Raw genomic sequence first — 15,050 nt, 5'->3', positions numbered from 1 at the left:
GGATAACAAGATGGGGTTTATTTCATATTGCATGAATTTATCTCTCTACATCATGTCATCTTGCTTAAGGCGTTACTCTATTTTTAACTTAATACTCTAGATGCATGCTGGATAGCGGTCGATGAGTGGAGTAATAGTAGTAGATGCAGAATCGTTTCGATCTACTTGTCACGGACGTGATGCCTATATACATGATCATGCCTAGATATTCTCATAATTATGCTCAATTCTATCAATTGCTCAACAGTAATTTGTTCACCCACCGTAGAATACTTATGCTCTTGAGAGAAGCCACTAGTGAAACCTATGGCCCCCGGGTCTATTCTCATCATATCAATCTCCATCACTTTTATATTGTTTTGCTATTTACTTTGCTTTTACTTTTTACTTTGCATCTTTATATCAAAAATACCAAAAATATTCTATCTATCAGATCTCACTCTCGTAAGTGACCGTGAAGGGCTTGACACCCCTAATCGCGTTGGTTGCGAGTAGCTATCGCTTTGTGCAGGTACGAGGGACTTGAGCGTGGGCTCCTACTGGATTGATACCTTGGTTCTCAAAAACTGAGGGAAATACTTACGCTACTCTGCTGCATCATCCCTTCCTCTTCAGGGAAAACCAACGCAAGCTCACGACATAGCACTCACCATCCTCGATGCAGTATGATGTAGCCTGTCGGGCCATGCGCTCTGCGTCCTCCTATTTCTCTGGCAGCGTCCCCTGCGTCAGGTATTCCTTGAACTCCTTGGTCCAGCACCCATCCTGAGGCTCGAGCGCCAGGAGTAGGCGCGCTCTTGAGGTAGGGCCGCTGGCTGGGGCTCCCGAGGCAGGTGGTTGGGGGAGTTCTTCCCGAAGCGGCGCCGACCCCGAAAGCAGATGTTCTGCCAAAGGCTTGAAGAGCCACTCCTCAAAGACGCCAGGCTCTTGGGGTTGTCGCTTGGACGCCCTTTTGGTGATGTCGTTGGCCTCCTTGTTGGTGCCGAGGGGCACGTGCTACAACTCCAGACCCAGGAAATGATTTCCATTTTGCGTACCTCCGCGAGGTATGCCTCCATGTGCTCGTCCATCGGCTCGTATACCTTGTTGGAGAAGTTGATGAGGAGCTGCGAGTCGCCCCTGATGGTGAGGCGCTTCACCCCAGGGCCACCGCAGCCTTAAGGCCAGCGATGAGGCCTTCGTACTCTACGATGTTCTTGGAGACCTTCTCGCCTTGCTGGAAGCAGAGCCTCACGGCGTAGTAGAGTTTGTCCTGAGTGGGCGAGATGAGCACTGCTCCAGCTCCTGCGCCCTAGCGTGCAAACGCTCCATCGAAATACATGACCCACCCATCTAGTGCTTCACTCCCTGGCGAGAGGGATCGGTCCTCGCCTGGCTCAAACCCCGGGGCGTCAGTCCATTCTGCCACGAAGTCGGCGAGCGCGACTCCCTTGATGACCCTGGTTGTGCTGAACTCCAGCTGGAATGCTTGCAGCTCGACGTTCCATTCGGCGACTCTTCCAGCAGCGTTGGGGCTCCTGAGTACCCTCTCCAGTGGGTAGGCCGAGATGACCTTGATTGGATGACTTTGGAAGTAGTGTCGCAGTTTACGCGAGGCCACCAAGAGCGCCAACAAGAGCTTTTGAGGCATGGGGTACCGTGCCCTTGCATCCCGCAGTATCGTGCTGACGAAGTATAATGGGTGCTCGACGAGGGCGGGGGCATCAATGGAGCCTGCGCCTGTCGGAGGTTGGGGCGTCTGCTGAGGTGACGGGACCCCAAGAGCCTGGTCGCCCACTGGGGCCTCTGCAGGCCTGCGAACGCTGCCTTGCTGGGCCTCGTCACTCATTGGCGTTGCTGCAGCCTTTGTGGTGCCCTCTTAGTTCCGCATCACCCCGACTGAAGGTGCGGCACGACGCGGCTGACCCTTGGCATGGCGCTTTTCCTGAACCGCCACTAGGGCTGCACTAGCGGAGTAGGGAGTGGCAGCAAGGTAAAGCACTAGGGGCTCAAGAGGGAAGGGCGCCACCATCACGGGAGGGCTGGTCAGGTATCTCTTGAGGTCTTGAAATGCTTGATTAGCCTCCAGGGTCCACTCGAATGGGCCCTTCTTCTTCATCATCTTGAAGAACGGCAGGGCCCACTCTCCCAGCTTGGAGATGAAGCGCCCCAGCGAGGCCACGCAGCCCGCAAGATTCTGCATGTCCTTGAGAGTTTGCGGTGGGCTCATGTCTTCTATCGCCTTGACCTTCTCCGGGTTAGCCTCGATCCCCCTATGGGACACGAGGAACCCCAACAGCTTGTCAGAGGGGACACCGAACACGCACTTCTCTGGGTTGAGCCGTAGGTCTACCTGGCGTAGGCTTGCGAAGGTCTCCTCTAGGTCTTGAATCAAAGTCCTTGCCTCCCGAGACTTTACCACAATGTCGTCGACGTAGGCTTCAGCGTTCCTTCCGAGCTGCTGACCTAGGATGATGTGCATCAGACGCTGAAAGGTCGCGCCTACGTTGCGCAGCCCGAATGACATGCAAGTGTAGCAGTACACCCCACACGGGGTCAGGAAGGCCATCTTCTCCACATCCTCCACTGCCATATTGATCTGGTGATAGCCTGGAAATGCGTCCAGGAAGCACAACAGGTCACTCGGCGGTGGAGTCGATAATCTGGTCGATGCGTGGGAGCGGGAACGGGTCTTGAGGACAGGCCTTGTTGAGGTTGGTGAAGTCGACACACATGCGCTCCTTCCCGCCTTTTTTTGGTACGACGATGGGGTTCGCCAGCCACTCTGGGTACTGAACCTCGTGAATGACACCTGCTGATGTCTACTACACAACCTTCTTCTTGTAGACATTGTTGGGCCTCCAAGTGCAGAGGTTTGTAGGACAGTAGCAAATTTCCCTCAAGTGGATGACCTAAGGTTTATCAATCCGTAGGAGGCGTAGGATGAAGATGGTCTCTCTCAAGCAACCCGGCAACCAAATAACAAATAGTCTCTTGTGTCCCCAACACACCCAATACAATGGTAAATTGTATAGGCGCACTAGTTCGGCGAATAGATGGTGATACAAGTGGTATATGGATGGTAGATAAAGGTTTTTGTAATCTGAAAATATAAAAACAGCAAGGTAAATAATGATAAAAGTGAGCATAAACGGTATTGCAATGCGTTGAAACAAGGCCTAGGGTTCATACTTTCGCTAGTGCAAGTTCCCTCAACAATAATAACATAATTGGATCACATAACTATCCCTCAACATGCAACAAAGAGTCACTCCAAAGTCACTAATAGCGGAGAACAAACAAAGAGATTATGGTAGGGTACGAAACCACCTCAAAGTTATTCTTTCCAATCAATCCGTTGGGCTATTCCTATAAGTGTCACAAACAGCCCTAGAGTTCGTACTAGAATAACACCTTAAGACACAAATCAACCAAAACCCTAATGTCACCTAGATACTCCAATGTCACCTCAAGTATCCGTGGGTATGATTATACGATATGCATCACACAATCTCAGATTCATCTATTCAAACCAACACAAAGTACTTCAAAGAGTGCCCCAAAGATTCTACCGGAGAGTCAAGACGAAAACGTGTGCCAACCCCTATGCATAGGTTCATGGGTGGAACCCACAAGTTGATCACCAAAACATACATCAAATGGATCAATAGAATACCCCATTGTCACCACGGGTATCCCATGCAAGACATACATCAAGTGTTCTCAAATCCTTAAAGACTCAATCCGATAAGATAACTTCAAAGGGAAAACTCAATCCATTACAAGAGAGTAGAGGGGGAGAAACATCATAAGATCCAACTATAATAGCAAAGCTCGCAATACATCAAGATTGTACCACCTCAAGAACACGAGAGAGAGAGATCAAACACATAGCTACTGGTACATACCCTTAGCCCTGAGGGAGAACTACTCCCTCCTCGTCATGGAGAGCACCGGGATGATGAAGATGGCCACCGGAGAGGGATTCCCCCTCCGGCAGGGTGCCAGAATGGGTCTAGATTGGTTTTTGGTGGCTACGGAGGCTTCTGGCAGCGGAACTCCCGATCTATTGTGCTCCCCGAAGTTTTTAGGGCATATGGGTATATATGGGAGGAAGAAGTACGTCGGTGGATCTCCGGGATGTCCACGAGGCAGGGGGCGCGCCCAGGGGGGTGGGTGCGTCCCCACCCTCGTGGGCAGCCCGAGACTCTCCTGGTCCAACTCCGATACTCCATGGGCTTCTTCTGGTCCAAAAATAAGTTCCGTGAAGTTTCAGGTCAATTGGACTCCGTTTGATTTTCCTTTTCTGCGATACTTTAAAAGAAGGAAAAAACAGAAACTGGCACTGGGCTCTAGGTTAATAGGTTAGTCCCAAAAATCATATAAAATAGCATATAAATGCGTATAAAACATCCAAGGTTGATAATATAATTGCATGGAACAATGAAAAATTATAGATACGTTGGAGACGTATCAGCATCCCCAAGCTTAATTCATGCTCGTCCTCGAGTAGGTAAATGATAAAAACAGATTTTTCCATGTGGAATGCTACCTAACATATTCCTCTAAGTAATTCTCTTCATTTTGGCATGAATGTTCAGATCCATAAGATTCAAGACAAAAGTTTAATATTGACATAAAAATATGAATACTTCAAGCATACTAATAAAGTAATCATGTCTTCTCAAAATGACATGGCCAAAGAAAGCTATCCCTACAAAATCGTATAGTCTGGCTATGCTCTATCTTCACCACACAAAATATTTAAATCATGCACAACCCCGATGACAATCCAAGCAATTGTTTCATACTTTTGATGTTCTCAAACTTTTTCAATCTTCACACAATACATGAGCGTGAGCCATGGACATAGCACTATAGGTGGAATAGAATGGTGGCTGTGGAGAAGACAAAAAGGGAGAAGATATTCTCACATCAATTAGGGGTATCAACGGGATATGGAGATGCCCATTAATATATATCAATGTGAGTGAGTAGGGATTGCCATGCAACGGATGCACTAGAGCTATAAATGAAGGAAAGCTCAACAAAAGAAACTAGTGGGTGTGCATCCAACTCGCTTGCTCATGAAGACTTAGGGCATTTTGAGGAAGCCCATCATTGGAATATACAAGCCAAGTTCTATAATGAAACATTCCCACTAGTATATGAAAGTGACAACATAGGAGACTCTCTATCATGAAGATCATGGTGCTACTTTGAAGCACAAGTGTGGTAAAAGAATAGTAGCATTGCCCCTTCTCTCTCTTTCTCTCATTTTTTTATTTGGGCCTTCTCTTTTTTATGGCCTCTTTTCTCTTTTTTTTGGGCTTCTTTGGCCTCTTTTATTTATTTATTTTCGTTTGGAGTCTCATCCCGACTTGTGGGGGAATCATAGTCTCCATCATCCTTTCCTCACTAGGACAATGCTCTAATAATGATGATCATCACACTTTTATGTTCCTACAACTCAAGAATTAGAACTCGATACTTAGGACAAGATATGACTCTATATGAATTCCTCCGGCGGTGTACCGGGATGTGCAATGACTCATGAGTGACATGTATGAAAGAATTATGAACGGTGGCTTTGCCACAAATACAATGTCAACTACATGATCATGCAAAGCAATATGACAATGATGGAGCGTGTCATAGTAAACGGAACGGTGGAAAGTTGCATGGGAATATATCTCAGAATGGCTATGAAAATGCCATGATAGGTAGGTATGGTGGCTGTTTTGAGGAAGGTATATGGTGGGTGTATGATGCCGGCGAAAGTTGCACGGTACCAGAGAGGCTAGCAATGGTGGAAGGGTGAGAGTGCGTATAATCCATGGACTCAACATTAGTCATAAAGAACTCACATACTTATTGCAAAAATCTTTTAGTTATCCAAACAAAGTACTACTTGCATGCTACTAGGGGGATAGATTGGTAGGAAAAGACCATCGCTCGTCCCCGACCGCCACTCATAAGGAAGGCAATCAATAAATAAATCATGCTCCGAGTTCATCACATAATGGTTCACCATACGTGCATGCTACGTGAATCACAAACTTTAACACAAGTATCTCTCAAATTCACAACTACTCACTAGCATGACTCTAATATTACCATCCTCATATCTCAAAACAATCATCAAGTATCAAACTTCTCATAGTATTCAATGCACTTTATATGAAAGTTTTTATTATATACCTCTTGGATGCCCATCATATTAGGACTAAATTCATAACCAAAGCAAATTACCATGCTGTTTAGGACTCTCAAAATAATATAAGTGAAGCATGAGAGATCAATTATTTCTATAGAATAAAACCACCACCGCGCTCTAAAAGATATAAGTGAAACACTAGACAAATGAAAAACTACTCCAAAAGATGTAAGTGAAGATCAATGAGTAGTCGAATAATTATGCAACTATGTGAAGACTCTCTAACATTTAAGAATTTCAGATCTTGATATTTTATTCAAACAGCAAGCAAAACTAAAGAAAATAAAATGACGCTCCAAGCAAAATACATATCATGTGGTAAATAAAAATATAGCTCCAAGTAAAGTTACCGATGAACGAAGACGAAAGAGGGGATGCCTTCCGGGGCATCCCCAAGCTTAGGCTCTTGGTTGTCCTTGAATATTTCCTTGGGGTGCCTTGGGAATCCCCAAGCTTAGGCTCTTTCCACTCCTTATTCCATAATCCATCGAATCTTTACCCAAAACTTGAAAACTTCACAACACAAAAGTTAACAGAAAACTCGTAAGCTCCGTTAGTATAAGAAAATAAATCACCACTTAGGTACTGTTGTGAACTCATTCTAAATTCATATTGCACTGCGTTTGGATGTCTCAATTGGAGCCCAGGAAATGGAATTCGTAATCATCTGGGTCAATACGGATGTTTGGCTGGACACTGAATACATATTGGAAATGAAAAAGCAATTCAGGCCCATTTTCGCTCTCGTGAAAATCTCCCTCCCACGTTTCGGAGGGTTGGCGCTCCGAATTGTCACGAAATCGCTCTCTCCCGCAAAAGGTACCGCTTCAGCCCATGAAACAAAAATATAAGGCAGCGAAGGGGAACGGGAGGGGCGAACTCGAGCGCTGACCTAGGTCGTGGTGGCGGCGACCTAGCAGCAGGTGGCGGCGGCAACCACAACGGCGACCCTCGGCGGCACGGGTCCGCCCCTCCCCTCTTCCTCACCCCTTTTCCTGTCTCTCCCCTCGCCATCTCCCATCGGCTTGTGCTGCGCCCCGCCATGGAGGTCGACGGCGGCCCAGGACTGACGCGCCCCGCCATCGGCTCCGCCCTTCTAGCCACGTGTGGCCGTCGTCCTTGCCTATTGTTGCCTGGCTCAAACCCTCCCTTCTCCACGAGCTGCAGCTCCTTCTGTACAGCACTCCACCGTTACAGATGTACGAGCTGCTCCTCTTTTTGTGCAGCCACAACACTGCTCCACCATGGATCCATGGACATGACCTAGATCCTCTTGCCAAACCTATCCATGGCTATGAAATTCCAAAGTTTGTCATCCAAACATGATTTGGTATTGAAATCTCAGAGGCATTTCAAGGGCCAATTCATTGGACAACCAAACAGGTGAATTCGTATTCGTGCCATTTCAGTTTCCTCATTGATTTGGAATTCGGACCAATACAATACGGAGATCCCCAATGGAGACATCCAAATGAAGCGTTGGTGTAATATCTACTGTATTCCAACTTATCTATGGTTCATACCCTCCGATACTACTCATAGATTCATCAAAATAAGCAAACAACACATCGAAAACAGAATCTGTCAAAAACAGAACAGTCTGTAGTAATCTGGATCAAATGTATACTTCTGTAACTCATAAAATTCTCAAATAAATTTCTGGACGTGAGGAATTTATCTATTAATCATCTTCAGAAAAAATTAACTAAATATCGCTCTCCAATAAAAAATGGCAGCAATTCTCGTGAGCGCTAAAGTTTCTGTTTTTTACAGCATGATCGCAAAGACATTCCCCAAGTCTTCCCAAAGGTTCTACTTGGTACAAACACTAATTAAAAGCATAAAACCACATCTAAACAGAGGCTATATGAATTATTTATTACTAAACAGGAGCAAAAATCAAGGAACAAAAATAAAGTTGGGTTGCCTCCCAACAAGCACTATCGTTTGACGCCCCTAGCTAGGCATGATGATTTCAATGATTCTCATACAAAAGATAAGAATTGAAACATAAAGAGAGCATCATGAAAAATATGAATATCACATTTAAGTCTAACCCTCTTCCTATGCATAGGGATTTTGTGAGCAAACAATTTATGGGAGCAATAATCAACTAGCATAGGGAGGCAAAACAAGCATAACTTTAAAACTTTAAGCACATAGGGAGGAAACTTGATATTATTGCAATTCCTACAAGTATATATTCCTCCCTCACAATAATTTTCAGTAGCATCATGAATGAATTCAACAATATAACCAACACCTAAAGCATTCTTTTCATGATCTACAAGCATAGAAATTTTATTACTCTCCACACAAGAAAAATTCTTCTCATGAATAATAGTGGGAGCAAACTCAACAAAATAATTATCATGTGAGGCATAATACAATTGAAAACTAAAATCATGATAACAAGTTTCATTGATATCATTATTCTTTATAGCATACAAGTCATCACAATAATCATCATAGATAGCAACTTTGTTCTCATAATCAATTGGAACCTCTTCCGGAATAGTGGATTCATCACAAAATAAAGTCATGACCTCTCCAAATCCACTTTCATCAATATAATCATCATAAATAGGAGGCATGATTTCATCATAATAAATTTGCTCATCAAAACTTGGGGGACAAAAAATATCATCTTCATCAAACATAGCTTCCCCAAGCTTGTGGCTTTGCATATCATTGCATCATGGATATTCAAGGAATTCATGGATATTCATGGATGACTAGGTTTATCAATCCGTAGGAGCGTAGGATGAAGATGTCTCTCTCAAGCAACCGGCAACCAAATAACAAATAGTCTCTTGTGTCCCCAACACACCCAATACAATGGTAAATTGTATAGGCGCACTAGTTCGGCGAATAGATGGTGATCAAGTGATATGATGGTAATAAAGTTTTTGTAATCTGAAAATATAAAAAAAGCAGGAATAATGATAAAGGTGAGCATAAACGGTATTGCAATGCGTTGAAACAAGGCCTAGGTGTTCATACTTTCGCTAGTGCAAGTTCCTCAACAATAATAACATAATTGGATCACATAACTATCCCTCAACATGCAACAAAGAGTCACTCCAAATCACTAATAGCGAGAACAAACAAAGAGATTATGGTAGGGTACAACCACCTCAAAGTTATTCTTTGATCAACCTATTCAAGAGTTGTAGTTAATAACACGAAGCTATTCTTTCTGTTCAATCTATCCTAGAGTTCGTACTAGAGTACACCTTAAGACACAAATCAACTAAAACCATAATGTCACCTTGATACTCCAATGTCACCTTAAGTATCCGTGGGTATGATTATACGATATGCATCACACGATCTCATATTCATCTATTCAACCAACACAAAGAACTTCAAGAGTGCCCCAAAGTTTCTACCGGAGAGTCAAGACAAAACATGTGCCAACCCCTATGCATAGTTCATGAGGTCACGGAACTGCAAGTTGATCACCAAAACATACATCAAGTGGATCACGTGATATCCCATTGTCACCATAGATAAGCACATGCAAGACATACATCAAGTGTTCTCAAATCCTTAAAGACTCAATCCGATAAGATAACTTCAAATGGAAAACTCAATCCATTACAAGAGAGTAGAGGGGGAGAAACATCATAAGATCCAACTATAATAGCAAAGCTCGCGATACATCAAGATCGTACCACCTCAAGAACACGAGAGAGAGAGAGAGAGAGAGAGAGAGAGAGAGAGATCAAACCCATAGCTACTGGTACATACCCTTAGCCCTGAGGGAGAACTACTCCCTCCTCGTCATGGAGAGCACCGGGATGATGAAGATGGCCACCGGAGAGGGATTCCCCCTCCGGCAGGGTGCCGGAACGGGTCTAGATTGGTTTTTGGTGGCTACGGAGGCTTCTGGCAGCGGAACTCCCAATCTATTGTGCTCCCCGAAGTTTTTAGGGCATATGGGTATATATGGGAGGAAGAAGTACGTCGGTGGATCTCCGGGATGTCCACGAGGCAGGGGGCGCGCCCAGGGGGGTGGGTGCGCCCCCACCCTCGTGGGCAGCCCGAGACTCTCCTGGTCCAACTCCGATACTCCATGGGCTTCTTCTGGTCCAAAAATAAGTTCCGTCAAGTTTCAGGTCAATTGGACTCCATTTGATTTTCCTTCTCTGCGATACTTTAAAACAAGGAAAAAACAGAAACTGGCACTGGGCTCTAGGTTAATAGGTTAGTCCCAAAAATCATATAAAATAGCATATAAATGCGTATAAAACATCCAAGGTTGATAATATAATAGCATGGAACAATCAAAAATTATAGATACGTTGGAGACGTATCAGCATCCCCAAGCTTAATTCATGCTCGTCCTCGAGTAGGTAAATGATAAAAACAGATTTTTCCATGTGGAATGCTACCTAACATATTCCTCTAAGTAATTCTCTTCATTTTGGCATGAATGTTCAGATCCATAAGATTCAAGACAAAAGTTTAATATTGACATAAAAATAAGAATACTTCAAGCATACTAATAAAGTAATCATGTCTTCTCAAAATAACATGGCCAAAGAAAGCTATCCCTACAAAATCATATAGTCTGGCTATGCTCTATCTTCACCACACAAAATATTTAAATCATGCACAACCCCGATGACAATCCAAGCAATTGTTTCATACTTTTGATGTTCTGAAACTTTTTCAATCTTCACACAATACATGAGCGTGAGCCATGGACATATCACTATAGGGTGGAATAGAAATGATGGGGTTATGTGGAGAAGACAAAAAGGGAAGATAGTCTCACATCAATAGGCGGCTATCAACGGGCTATGGAGATGCCCATCAATTATGTCAATGTGAGGAGTAGGGATTGCCATGCGAACGGATGCACTATGATCTATAAATGTATGAAAGCTCAACAAAAGAAACTAGTGGGGTGTGCATCCAACTCGCTTGCTCATGAAGACCTAGGGAATTTGAGGAAGCCCACCATTGTTGGAATATACAAGCCAATTTCTATAATGAAAACATTTCCACTAAGTATATGAAAGTGACAAACATAGGAGACTCTCTATCATGAAGATTCATGGTGCTACTTTGAAGCACAAGTGTGGTAAATGGATATTAGCATTGTTCCCTTCTCTCTCTTTTCTCTCATTTTTTTTTTTGCCTTTCTTGCCTTTTTTGCCTTCCTTTCTCTTTTTTGGACTTCCTTTTTTTGGCCTTCTTTTATTTATTTATTTTCGTCCGGAGTCTCATCCCGACTTGTGGGGAATCATAGTCTCCATCATCCTTTCCTCACTGGGAAATGCTCTAATAATGATGATCATCACACTTTTATGTTCCTACAACTCAAGAATTACAACTCGATACTTAGGACAAGATATGACTCTATATGAATGCCTCCAGCGGTGTACCGGGATGTGCAATGACTCATGAGTGACATGTATGAAAGAATTATGAACGGTGGCTTTGCCACAAATACAATGTCAACTACATGATCATGCAAAGCAATATGACAATGATGGAGCGTGTCATAGTAAACAGAACAATGGAAAGTTGCATGGCAATATATCTCAGAATGGCTATGAAAATGCCATGATAGGTAGGTATGGTGGTTGTTTTGAGGAAGGTATATGGTGGGTGTATGATACCAGCGAAAGTTGCACGGTACTAGCGAGGCTAGAAATGATGGAAGGGTGAGAGTGTGTATAATCCATGGACTCAACATTAGTCATAAAGAACTCACATACTTATTGCAAAAATCTACAAGTCATCAAAAACCAAGCACTATGCACATGCTCCTAGGGGGACAGATTGGTAGGAAAAATACCATCACTCATCCCCGACCGCCACTCATAAGGAGGGCAATCAAAGAAACACCTCATGCTTAAAATTTTCACACAACGGTTACCATACGTGCATGCTATGGGACTTGCAAACCACAACACAAGTATTTCTCAAATTCACAATTACTCAACTAGCACGACTCTAATATTACCATCTTCATATCTCAAAACAATTATGAAGTATCAAACTTCTCATAGTATTCAATGCACTTATATGAAAGTTTTTATTATTCCCATCTTGCATGCCCATCATATTAGGACTAAGTTTGTAACCCAAACAAATTGCCATGTTGTTCTAAAAGACTCTCAAAATAATATAAGTGAAGCATGAGAGTTCTTCTATTTCTATAAAATAAAACCATCTCCATGCTCTAAAGGATATAAGTGAAGCACTAGGCAAATGAAAAACTACTCCGAAAGATGTAAGTGAAGATCAATGAGTAGTCGAATAATTATGCAACTATGTGAAGACTCTCTAACATTTAAGAATTTCAGATCTTGATATTTTATTCAAACAGCAAGCAAAACTAAAGAAAATAAAATGACGCTCCAAGCAAATACATATCATGTGGTAAATAAAAATATAGCTCCAAGTAAAGTTACCGATGAACGAAGACGAAAGAGGGGATGCCTTCCGGGCATCCCCAAGCTTAGGCTCTTGGTTGTCCTTGAATATTTCCTTGGGGTGCCTTGGGAATCCCCAAGCTTAGGCTCTGCCACTCCTTATTCCATAATCCATCGAATCTTTACCCAAACTTGAAAAACTTCACAACACAAAAGTTAACAGAAAACTCGTAAGCTCCGTTAGTATAAGAAAATAAATCACCACTTAGGTACTGTTGTGAACTCATTCTAAATTCATATTGCACTGCGTTTGGATGTCTCAATTGGCTGAATTCTAATCCAACTTCATCTTATTTCGGTTCATCACCGCTCCATACGCTACTATAGGATTTCAGGTCAAAATGAATTCGTATTCAATTGACAACACATATGAAATCAGAATTGGTGTAATATCTACTGTATTCCAACTTCTCTATGCGTTCATACCCTCCAGACTACTACTCATAGATCATCAAAATAAGCAAACAACACAATGAAAAAGAATCTGTCAAAAACAGAACAGTCTGTAGTAATCTGGATTAAATGTATACTTCTGGAAACTCATAAAATTCTCAAATAAACTTCTGGACGTGAGGAATTTATCTATTAATCATCTTCAAAAAGAATTAACTAAATACCACTCTCCAATAAAAAATGGCAGCAATTCTCGTGAGTGCTAAAGTTTTTGTTTTTTACAGCATGATCGCAAAGACATTCCCCAAGTCTTCCCAAAGGTTCTACTTGGTACAAACACTAATTAAAAGCATAAAACCACATCTAAACAGAGGCTAGATGAATTATTTATTGCTAAACAGGAGCAAAATTCAAGGAACAAAAATAAAGTTGGGTTGCCTCCCAACAAGCACTATCGTTTGACGCCCCTAGCTAGGCATGATGATTTCAATGATTCTCATATAAAAGATAAGAATTGAAACATAAAGAGAGCATCATGAACAATATGAATATCACATTTAAGTCTAACCCTCTTCCTATGCATAGGGATTTTGTGAGCAAACAATTTATGGGAGCAATAATCAACTAGCATAGGGAGGCAAAACAAGCATAACTTTAAAACTTTAAGCACATAGGGAGGAAACTTGATATTATTGCAATTCCTACAAGTTATATATTCCTCCCTCACAATAATTTTCAGTAGCATCATGAATGAATGCAAAAATATAACCAACACCTAAAGCATTCTTTTCATGATCTACAAGCATAGAAATTTTATTACTCTCCACACAAGCAAAATTCTTCTCATGAATAATAGTCGGAGCAAACTCAACAAAATATTATCATGTGGGCATAATACAATTGAAAACTAAAATCATGATAACAAGTTTCATTGATATCATTATTCTTTATAGCATACAAGTCATCACAATAATCATCATAGATAGCAACTTTTGTCAGGACCCCGACTCGATGTCACATCGATCTAGCCGATAACACCTCATATCACTTTGCGGCCTCACGCACGGTATCCCCACGGGTGTCGCCTTACCTTTGCCCGGGACCGTTTGCGCCTTTTGGCTCACGTATATGATAGTGTCGCTAGCATCCATATGATAAGGAGCCCGGGCTGACATGACTAGTTGTAAACCCAAAGTGGCACCGACTTACAGTGACAGGCATCCATGACCCAGCTTCGAACGTGTCGGTCAGCAGCAAGTGGGTCCGGGCTGTAGCACTGGGCTAGCAGGACTCCGGTAAACCGGGCTGTAGCGGGCTAACAGGACTCCGGTACTCAATGCGTGACATTTCCCCGAAGGGACAGACACAGGAACGAAGAAGGACACATGCCGGCCAGCCTAAGTGTTCCAGAGCAGTAGCAAGCTACCATGGCTCAGCGGTAACACTAGGAGACATTTCCCGGTAAGAGAGGCTACTAAAGATAAACAACTAGATAGTCAGATCCCACACATACCAAGCATTTCAATCATACACACAATATGCTCGATATGTGCAAATACAACGAAGCATCACAACATGACTCTACGACACAAGTACTTTATTTAAGGCTCAGGGAGCCATACATAACATACACAAAGGTACGGGTCTCACGACCCAACATACAAGTCATACAGTCATACAAACCAGCAGCGGAAGTAACTTGTCTGAGTACAGACAACTAGTAAAATAAAAGAGGCTTGGAAAGCCTAGCTATACTACGTGGTCCTTCACAAGCTCAGGGTCACCACCTGGGTCTTTAGCCTACTCGTTGATGTCAACGTCTACATAGAACCCATCAGAAGGGGTTGCAGCGTCTTCTGTAAAAATGTAGATTATAGCAACATGAGTACAAAGGTACTCAGCAAGACTTACATCAGATCCTACATACATGCATAGTATCAAGAAGGGTTGGTGGAGTTATTGCAGCAAGCCAGCTTTGACTCTTGGCTAGGCTATCCTACGATACTCCA

The sequence above is a fragment of the Triticum aestivum genome, chromosome 7A (assembly GCF_018294505.1).
Source record: "Triticum aestivum cultivar Chinese Spring chromosome 7A, IWGSC CS RefSeq v2.1, whole genome shotgun sequence".
NCBI lineage: Eukaryota > Viridiplantae > Streptophyta > Magnoliopsida > Poales > Poaceae > Triticum > Triticum aestivum.
The sequence above is the reverse complement of the archived record's forward strand: the minus strand, read 5'-3'. Positions refer to the sequence as shown.